The sequence below is a fragment of the Pyrus communis genome, chromosome 16 (genome assembly GCF_041283825.1).
Source record: "Pyrus communis isolate YQ-2024b chromosome 16, ASM4128382v1, whole genome shotgun sequence".
Classification (NCBI taxonomy): Eukaryota; Viridiplantae; Streptophyta; class Magnoliopsida; order Rosales; family Rosaceae; genus Pyrus; species Pyrus communis.
Window position 1 is genome coordinate 27,463,140 of NC_142580.1, and position 10,280 is coordinate 27,473,419.

Consider the following 10,280-nt stretch of genomic DNA (forward strand, 5'->3'; position numbering starts at 1 on the left):
GGAACTTTCATATATATTTTCGTATCTAGATCCCCATAGAGATACACAGGGGTTTGCCAAGCTTTAGGGTCAAAGCAAATGATTGGCTAGCCGCCAATGTACCATGCCTCGTGGAAGGTACGGCTTCCCCACCTTTGAGGACATTCCAGCCTTCCCAGGCAGGTTGTCGACGTACGCGGGGTACATCGATCCTTGCATGTGCATTTGCAGCGGGTATATGTGATATTGTCACCTTAGCTAGATCATTAAAAGCATATAGCATGCTCTGAAGATCTATAATTCGTCACATCTCAGTTTCAGACTGGGCAGTGCGGGGATCTAAATGAGACATAGTGGGAGCATACCACGACAATTCGCGGTGTTCTACAGGAGCGTTAGCATGCTTATCTCCCCCTAATGATGGGAAGAATGTCTCATCAAAGTGACAATCCACAAAACGTGCAGCAAAGAGATCTTCTGTGAAAGGTTCTAAATAGCAATTAATTGATGGCGAATCATAACCGACATAGATTCCTATTTTTCTCCGATGACCCATTTTGGTATGTAGCGGCGGTGTTATTGGCACATAAATGGTGCACCTAAACACTAGTAAATGCGAGACGGCAGACTCGTATCCGGTGACCAACTGTAACGCTGAATGTGGTTGGGTAGCAGTGGGTCTCAGGCGGACTAACACAGTTGCGTGCAATATTGCATAGCCCCAGACAGATACCGGCAGTTTAGTTCTTATAACCAAAGTCCAAGGTATCAATTGAAGATGCTTTATGAAAGCTTTTGCCAAGCCATTTTGGGTGTGAACGTGGGGTACATGATGTTCCACATCAATCCCTACTGATATGCAATAATCGTTAAAAGTCCGTGCCATAAAGTCTCCAACGTTATCCAGTTGAATCGACTTAATCAGATAATCAGGGTGGTAAGCCCTTAGCTTAATGATTTGAGCTAGGGGTTTAGCAAACGCAGCGTTGTGAGTGGATAATAGGCAAACATGTGACCATCGTGTCTATGCATTAACCAACACCATAAAATATTTAAATGTCTCGCAAGTTGGTTGGATAGGTCCACAAATATCCCTTTGAATCCTCTGAAGAAATTTAGGGGGGTTATGAATAATCTTTGTAATCGAGGCTTGAGTATTCAACTTTCCTAAAGAACACGTTTTGCATGGCGAGAATCCAACGTAGAGAGGTAACTAATGCTCATGTGATGATTTGAGGATACGGTGCATCATGTCACATCCAAGATGTCTCAAACAGTCATGCCAAAGAAGCAAAGTGTTATATAACTCAGGCATAAGGCCGACCACATGATGGGCTTCTATGCCACAAATGGTTATGATGTACAACCCACTTGGGAGACATTCCAACTTCTCGTGAATACGTTTCTGGCCATATTCGTACAAAGTGAATCAAAGAAATTCAAAACCATTATCTTCAGTAGTTTCACTATGATATTGATTATCTCGAATATCTCTAAAACTCAACAACGTTCTTTCGAAACATGGAGAATAGAGTGCCTCTTTAATGGTTAAGACTGTACCATTCGACAACATGATACGTGTCTTTTCGTATCCTTCAATCAAGTTGGATCGGCCTGAAAGAGTTGTCAGAGGTGCTTTCTTAAGTATTAAGTTAGTAAAATAGTGTTGCTCACACAAGATGGTGTGCATGATAGCACGATCAGCCAGACAACTAACTTCCCCACTAGACATACCTAGAAATAAATTGATTGAATTAGTCACATGCATAAATATAAGTCCATTCATTCAATTAAGCAATTTGAGAAATAATATCCATGAAATAACAATCCATAATTCAAAACAAACCAAAACCAAACAAATTATTCTAAATACTTAGAATAATTGTTCAAAATTAAACCATAAACATAGAAAAATAGGGGAGAGGGGCTGACCACTCCTAGTAGGTTAGGCCACTAAGGGTAAACACCCTAAAAACATGTCTAATTTATTCATCCATAGGAGTTGACGCCTCCTGAAAATCCGATATCTCCATTGATGTAGGATGTTCCACATGAGCAAACTTAGACTAACGACGGGAATGATACTTGGCAATAGCCTCGGAGTTAGCTCGGCATACGCATGACCAATGATCATTTGATCCACAATGGTAGCACATCTCAATTTCAGTAGAAGCTAACTGAACGAGATTTTTTGCCTTTATTCTTGAAGTTCGGGGCCTTAGGGGTAAGAGGTGGACGCTGCTGGGTCACATTTCTACCCTTGGGGCTAGCACTCTGTTGACCTTGGGCCCGTGGTTGGGCTTGCCGCCATTTCCACAGCCACAATGATTCTTTCATCGTTTGTTGCTGCTAGAATTGGTCGCATGCACTTCAGGCGCGGCGTTTGTGCCAATTGGTCTAGCTTGATGATTCTTCATCAAAAGTTGGTTCTACTTTTCAGCGAAAAGAAGTACAAAGATCAAATCCTAAAATTTGGTGAACTTCTATGCCCTATATTGTTGCTACAAAACAATATTAGTGGCATGAAAAGTCGAATAGGTCTTCTCTAGGAGATCTAATTTAGTTAGTTCCACTTTACAGAACTTCAGCAGTGATCGAATTTTACAAACTTCAAAGTTGTATTCATTCATAGACTTAAAGTCTTAGAAGCGAAGATGTTGCCAGTCGTGTCTTGCTTCAGGCAAGTATACGTCTTTCTGGTGATCAAAACAGTCAGACAGAGCAAGCTAGAGGGTGTGTGGGTACTCCTCAGCAAGGTACTCGGTCTGCAGAGCATCATGGATGTGTTTTCGAATGAAGATCATTGTAGTAACTTTCTGAGCTTTGTCAACAGGTTTGTCGTCGATAGGTGCTTTGATGGTGGCTCTAATACTTATTGTAGTGAGATAGAACTTCACGTCTTGAACCCATTTAAGATAGTTTCTTCCAGATACTTCCAAAGTGTTGAAATCGAGCTTGTTTAAGTTCGACATGTCCCTAAAACAGAGGGAAAAAACATGATTAGTCATATGGTGATCTATAGACATATATCATAGAACATTCAGGTTCTATAGACAAGTATTGGTTTAATTTATGCATGAAAACTACAGGTTTCATATGGTAAGTTTTGAATCAAACTTCGGGTTTCAAAGGCACTAATCATGAAACTACAAGTTCAATTTAGTTTTATGAATGATTAGTTTATAGAGTAGAGGTTCTTGCAATAAACACAGTGCAATATACTGATTTAAGTGTAGTGGATTTGAGTTTCTTTGGGAACTCAAGTGTGAGAGCTTCGTTACTATGAAAGAATGTCAATGGTTCAAAGTATACAAATCAATTATTGAATCGTTAATGTCCAAAAGTGATCTTCAGGTCAATAATTTTGGATTTATTATCAGATTAATGGACTGCATGTCACTTTTAATGAATTCAATAGATCGGGACCAAACAGGGTCGATCGTGGAAGCAAAATAATGCTAAAATAATAGCATTGGGTCGAAAAAACATAGCTCAAAAAGATTTGGGCTCGGGGTAGCTGCAAAAGGCAGCCCACGAGTGGCTGCAGGCCACGAGGTGAGGGGACTGGGCAAGCCCAACAAACAAGACTGCTGGTATTGGGCAACAAACAAGACTGTCGGTATTGGGCCAAAGGGGTGCACGAGGACAAGCCCAGCCGAAGTGGGCTTGTGGATTAGCACATAGAAGGCCCAACTGAAGCTGGAGCCTGGTCTTTGGGTCGGGAACCCAGCCTACTAGGCTGGTTGTTTGGTTGTGGGCCGAGGTAAGATCAAAGCCCAACAAGCGCAAAGGCTTGCTGGCAAGTCGGGCCAAGCTGCAAGTGGGCTCAGGCAAGAGGAGTAAGCCTAAAGGCTGCTGCGGCAGTCCATGTAACTGGGCTTCAGGCCAGTGACGGTGCATGGTGTTGTCGACGGTGGTGCTGCACCATGCCCAATTTTCTTTCCCTTTCTTTTTTGAAATCCCTAGGGTTTGAAAAACCCTAAATTGCTTCTAATTTATTTATATGCTTTAACTCACAAATTCCACATAGCAATTTAATTGCGTAATGCATGAAACAAATATATGAACATATACAATATATATATATCGTAAGGAAAATATAGACATAGAGGGGTTCATGCATCATGGGGAATGTCTTAATGCTTCGTGGACATTTCAAATATCTTCCTTTATTTTAAGCGTACCTGATTGGCAGAAAACAAAGAAGAGCCTTTGAGTTTTGTGGAACATAGCCTCCTCCAACAATCTGTCAATTCCTCATCTTCTGGTAAGAGCGTGCTGATAACGTGTTATAGGCTTATTTGATTGAACTATTCTAAGGGATTAGAGAGAGAAGGCCGGCGGTATTGAGGGAGAAGAGGGAGTGAATTAATTGTGAGGTGTGTTTGTATCATCTTATTGTGCCTTTATTTATAGTAGAATAATAGGCAAAAATATTACCCTTTAGGATTACAACTCTTAATAGGTAATCAACTCTTAATAGGAATATGAGATATATTCTTATATTTACTAGGATTTACACGATCACAATCTGATTCTAAATATGATTGCAACAATTTGTGGATAAATTCATCCTTTTTATGTAGTTGAAAGATATCGGAATAATCTCGGTTCTTGTAATTGGATGCTAATTTCACCCACATTAACACCCAAATAACGATCTAAACAATTATTAGTTACCAGAAAACTATCCTAAAATGTTGAGTTCCATGGCATATTTTCTAATAATATCATCACATTCTGTTCCACGCATTGCTGCTCGTGCGGTAATGTGACCAGTCCAACACGGTCAAAAGTCAAAGAGTTTCACGCGCGTGCCCTACGTATACGCCGGCTTTTGCATGCTGCCGATTAATCGGCCAAAATGCTTTCCTGGAAATTTCTACTCGGACCACTCACTCTCTTCTCTTTTACCTCTCACTTTCCTCCCCAGATACATCTTCAGTTCGAATGCAGTCCACATAAAATCCCCTTACGCAATTCCATACCCTCCCCAACCCAAAATTCTCCCCCCCCCCCTCTCTCTACTTTCTCTCTCTACACACCCAACCAATCCCATCCCCAAAACGCTGCGTATCACATGACGGACTACCGGATACCGCCGACGACGAATCTGTGGACGGACGACAACGCGTCCTTGATGGAGGCGTTTATGAGCTCATCGGATCTGACGTCGTTTTGGGCGGCTCCGCCGGCCCAGCCCACGCCTCAACCTGCTCACGCCCCGGTTCAGCCGCAATCCGCGGCCTCCACTTCTGACTACCCCAAGCCCCCTGTCGCCGCCCAATTCCAGCCCTTTGTCACGCCCTTCAACCAGGAGATGCATGACCAGGAGACGCTCATGCAGCGCCTCCAGGCCCTGATCGAAGGCGCGCGCGAGAGCTGGACCTACGCCATCTTCTGGCAGTCCTCCTACGACTACTCCGGCTCCGCCGTTCTCGGATGGGGGGAAGGATTTTACAAAGACGAGAGGGACAAGGTTAAGGCCAAGGCCAAAACGACGACATCCGCCGCCGAACAAGAGTACCGCAAGAAAGTCCTCCGAGACCTCAACTCCTTGATTTCCGGCGCCGACACGTCAGCAGACGACGCCGTCGTGGATCAAGAAGTGACTGATACTGAGTGGTTCTTTCTCCTTTCCATGACTCAGTCGTTCGTCAACGGCGGCGGGCTTCCGGGTCAGGCCTTTTTTCACTCCGCCCCGGTCTGGGTTGCTGGACCGGACCGGCTGGCGGTTTCTCCGTGCGAGCGGGCGCGACAGGGCCAGATGTTCGGGCTGCAGACTATGGTTTGCGTTCCGACGGCGAATGGGGTTGTGGAGTTGGGATCGACCGAGCTCATCTACCAGAGCTCCGATCTGATGAATAAGGTCAGGGTTCTGTTTGATTTGAACAATTTGGAGGTCGGTTCTTGCCCTATGAGCGGCGGCGCCACCGCCGATCAGGGCGAGAACGACCCTTCGTCGCTCTGGCTCAACGATCCGTCGACCACCACCATGGAAGTGAAGGACCCGGTGAATACTTCGGCAACCACCAACACCAGCAACCAGCTAATTTCAAAGCCGGTGCAGTTCGACAACCACCCGAGCTCCAGTAGCTTATCCGAGAACCCGAGCCCGATTCAAGTACCACAATTGCAGCAGCAAGTACAACAACAGCAGCAGACGCAGAGCTTCTTGACCATGGAGCTCAATTTCTCCGATTACGACGGGAGCAGCGTGAAGAATTGCAATTCCAATACGCATTCGTTGAAGCCCGAATCAGGCGAGATTTTGAATTTCGGGGAGAGCAAGAGGAGCTCTTACAGCGCCAATGGGAAATTTTTCTCGGGGCATTCCCAAATTACCGCAGCCGAGGATAACAACAGCAAGAAGAAGAGTTCTCCGCCATCGCGGGGTAGCAACGACGAGGGGATATTGTCTTTTAGTTCGGGAGTGATTTTGCCGTCCAGCTGTGTGGTCAAATCGAGCGGCGGTGCCGATTCAGATCACTCGGACCTCGAAGCGTCGGCGGTTCGGGAGGCGGATAGTAGCCGAGTTGTTGACCCGGAAAAACGACCTAGAAAACGGGGTCGGAAACCGGCGAATGGGAGAGAAGAGCCGCTGAATCACGTGGAAGCAGAGCGGCTAAGAAGAGAGAAGCTTAACCAGAGATTCTACGCCCTCCGAGCAGTAGTCCCAAACGTTTCGAAAATGGACAAAGCGTCGCTGCTCGGAGATGCCATATCTTACATCAACGAGCTCAAGTTGAAGCTGCAGACGGTGGAGACGGATAAGGAGGAGTTACAGAAGCAATTGGAGTCGATGAACAATCACTTGCCCTGCAAAGATTCGAGGTCTTCGGGTTCAATTATGTCAGAGGAGGAACTGAAAGGGTGTAGTAGTAAATTGTTAGACATGGACATTGATGTGAAGATAATCGGGCGGGACGCCATGATTCGAATTCAGTGTTGTAAGAAGAACCACCCGGCCGCGAGGTTAATGGCGGCTCTCAAGGAGCTCGACATGGATGTACACCATGCCAGCGTTTCTGTAGTCAACGATTTGATGATCCAACAAGCCACTGTGAAAATGGGTAGCCGAATTTATACGCAGGATCATCTCAGGTTAGCTCTACATTCGAAAGTCGGGGAAAACCGCCAGACTTGACAATCCATCCAGAAACATTCCAATCCGATCCAATCCAATCCAATCCAATCCAGTTGGTGGGTTAGGGCTTCGGGACATTTTAAGGCTCCCAGCAATGCATAGAGCTCTGCTCGGTAGTCTGTAATATAGTTATTCTACTTCGTTGTCTTCGGGTAGATTTTGTGTTTTGGTATTTTGTTCAAGTATAGAAATTGATTTTAAGGTTACTTGGATTCGAGGATATGAAACCACTCGAACAATTTTTCTGTGTTTCTTTCCTCTGTGTATATAAATTGGAAGGTCTCAAGTATGTATTATTCACGGAATGCAGCAAAGCATTGTATTTCAGAACGGAGACTGCCTGAGAGGTTTTTTTGTTTTTTAGAAAACTAATGGAAATGGTTTGAAAATTTCGAGTTTTAACCTTCAAACTTTCTATATTTAGAAAAAAAAATACAGGAGTGTAGAATGAAATTTTTGGAATGCCAATAACACATCTCTTAATCAAAATGACAAAAAAGTGTTGTAAATGAATAATACCAAAAGTGACATTTTAAAGTAAAAATATCATTTTCGTTAAAATTGAATAGTACCAAGAATGTTTTGCTAAAACTTTTTTTTTTTTTTTTCCTGCACAAGTGCTGCTACTTGTTCAAGTTGTTTTCGTTTTCCTTTCGGAATTCAATGGATATTCTAAACTAATCTAAATTTGACGGAGGGAGTTGGAGACTATAGCCAACTTGGTTGTGGTTCAACTCTTGTGTGCCGAGCAGTTCACAGATTTTAGTTTGAATTTTGAAAATTATTATTTTTGGTGCAAGCATTTGTTTTTGGCATGTCGTTTAGTCCAATAAATTCAGCATATAGTTACATTTTGAACTTTCTTTTCTCTTAAAAAAGAGACTATTACGAATTTCATCCTATATGTGATCACAGTCAAGTAAATTCACCAGTTCGAAGCATCGAATCCGAAATCTTTCACATTTTTTCGTTTATTGGGTTTGAATCTCTCACCTTGCTCCCTTACTACTGAACCACTTATTCCGGTTATATTTTGAACTTTGAAGGGTTGAATTGTTAGCCCCAAATGGGTTTGAATCTATATTTCTTATTGCTGAAAATGCACCGACACTTGTGGATTAAAAAGGATCTGCCACTGCCATGGTGGGATATTCCCCCTGCCCTTACCTTATTTGAAGAGTTTATGAATCAAATATTCAAGTTCAATCACAATGTAACCCTTGATGCCTTTGCATCCCTCAAAATTTCAAGTACCTAAAAAATACAAAAACAAAAAAATGATTAAAAAAAAAAATGTGGTCTTGCTGTCTATATCACCGAAGTTTGAAGGGGTGCATTCAATTGAGGTTTTGATGGAGTTTATAAGAAGGGTAGTGTTATTGACAAATCTCTTTTTACCTTTCACACACCTATGTTGATTTTTGTCGACTGACCGTCTTCAATTCAGTTGATTCGATGATGGGAAATTGAGAGTAATGTATGGGAAGTAAAAATGAGTATCTGGATAGCGCAATTTAGAAACAAGCAACCACAGTTTAGAAAACTCACAACTCTGTCACTTAAAACTAACCACTTGCATTATTGTTTTTGGTGGATTTATTTTGCACTTGTATGTGTCAAGTCTAAAGTTTAACTCATATCGATGATGAGGACGATTTAATAATGGTATTGAGTTCGATCCTTAGTTATGAACTTAATATTGCCGTGCAATACCTCTAGGCCTTTAACGGTAGTTTAAGTGAGTGTGATACTTATATATAGGAATAAGACAACTTGAGTTTGATACGTATAACAATACTGCTAAATTCGTCTGAGTTTAATAACTATAAGAACCATACTATAAAGTCTACTCTTACGTGTTTGGCTTTCCTTGTCAAAAATTGTAATTGAACTCTCACAAGCTTAATCTAGCTTTAGAATATGCTCAAATTATGGGTTATTGCTGCTGGAGGAAATGTTCATGAATTAGGTCATCTCACCTCAAAAGGTTTGTTCATGCATGTGCATTTCATATCTCTATTTGTGTTGCATTCTGTCTAGTTTGATTGTTTAGTCAGTTTTGTGCACTGACTACCAGCTGTCTAGGCACACTGATTAAGACAGCCCATATGGACTGACTGACACCTTTCTGATGGTAGTCATTTCTGGCCATTGATTTTCCTAGAACTCTTTTGCAGTCGACAAGTGTCCCTGGGACAAGTTGGCTGATGGAAAATCTGATTTCCTTCGATATATGTACTTCTAGCATTTCAGATTTGTTCTTGGGGGGTTTAGAACTTAGTTTTAGAGAAAGAGTTGCTTAAAGGCTTTGAAGCTTGCATCTTCTACATTTATGAACCTTAACTACCAAACCTTCCTCATGTATTAAACATCGAATCATTGTATATTGGGGTTGCATTGTTTTTAAGGTTTTAGACCAAGTTGGATTCAAGTTAGATTCTTCCTTAAACAGTTTGACTGGTCATTTGAATCCAGATTTAATGTGCACATCATAAAATCATATCATATCATTGATTGTACTGATCCCGGTGCCACAAGGTGATGAGCTCAGGAGGAGCTATCATTTCGTGAAAACTGAAAGAGTTCATCTCGTGTAAGGCAAGGTTGCACAAAGGTAAAGCTGCTCGTTAGATATGGATCTAGGAATTGAGCTTGTATGGTCTTTGTATGAACCTTTGTTTACACTAGTGGATTGGACTCAATGGAGAGTCCTTGGTTTTTTAACCCAGATGTGGATTTTTCCAGCAAAAAATATCTTGTGTTCAAGTTATGTTTATTGTGTCACACATCCCACACACACATACATGGTATATTTGTTGAACATCTAAATGGTATGTGTTCTCTGTTATGCTCACCTAACACATTGATAACTTGCAACGACCTACAACCTTGCTGGCTATGATATTTTTTAAAAATTGGAATTGGTATTTGAATCTTAGACTTATTGACTAACAAATCTATTTTAGTTGACTAGTGGGCTTGACTAGTAAGTCCAACGAATTATAATTTTTATATACAGGTTATTCCATTTGGTACCAATTTCAATTGGTATCAGAGCCATGCTCTAGATATACATAGAGTGATCTCTGGATTTACTGGTATTGGGTGGAATCTAACCATAGACCGTGATTGTGTCTGTAGCTCATGTAATACA

General features: G+C 42.0%; 1 pseudogene across 1 annotated transcript; it reads left to right on the forward strand.

The window, feature by feature from the left end:
• Positions 1–4,635: 4,635 nt before the first annotated feature.
• On the forward strand, positions 4,636–7,456 carry LOC137731133 (transcription factor MYC2 pseudogene; annotated as a pseudogene). Its single transcript, XR_015957888.1, has one exon. The product of XR_015957888.1 is annotated as a transcription factor MYC2 pseudogene (transcript).
• The last annotated feature ends 2,824 nt before the right edge of the window (positions 7,457–10,280 follow it).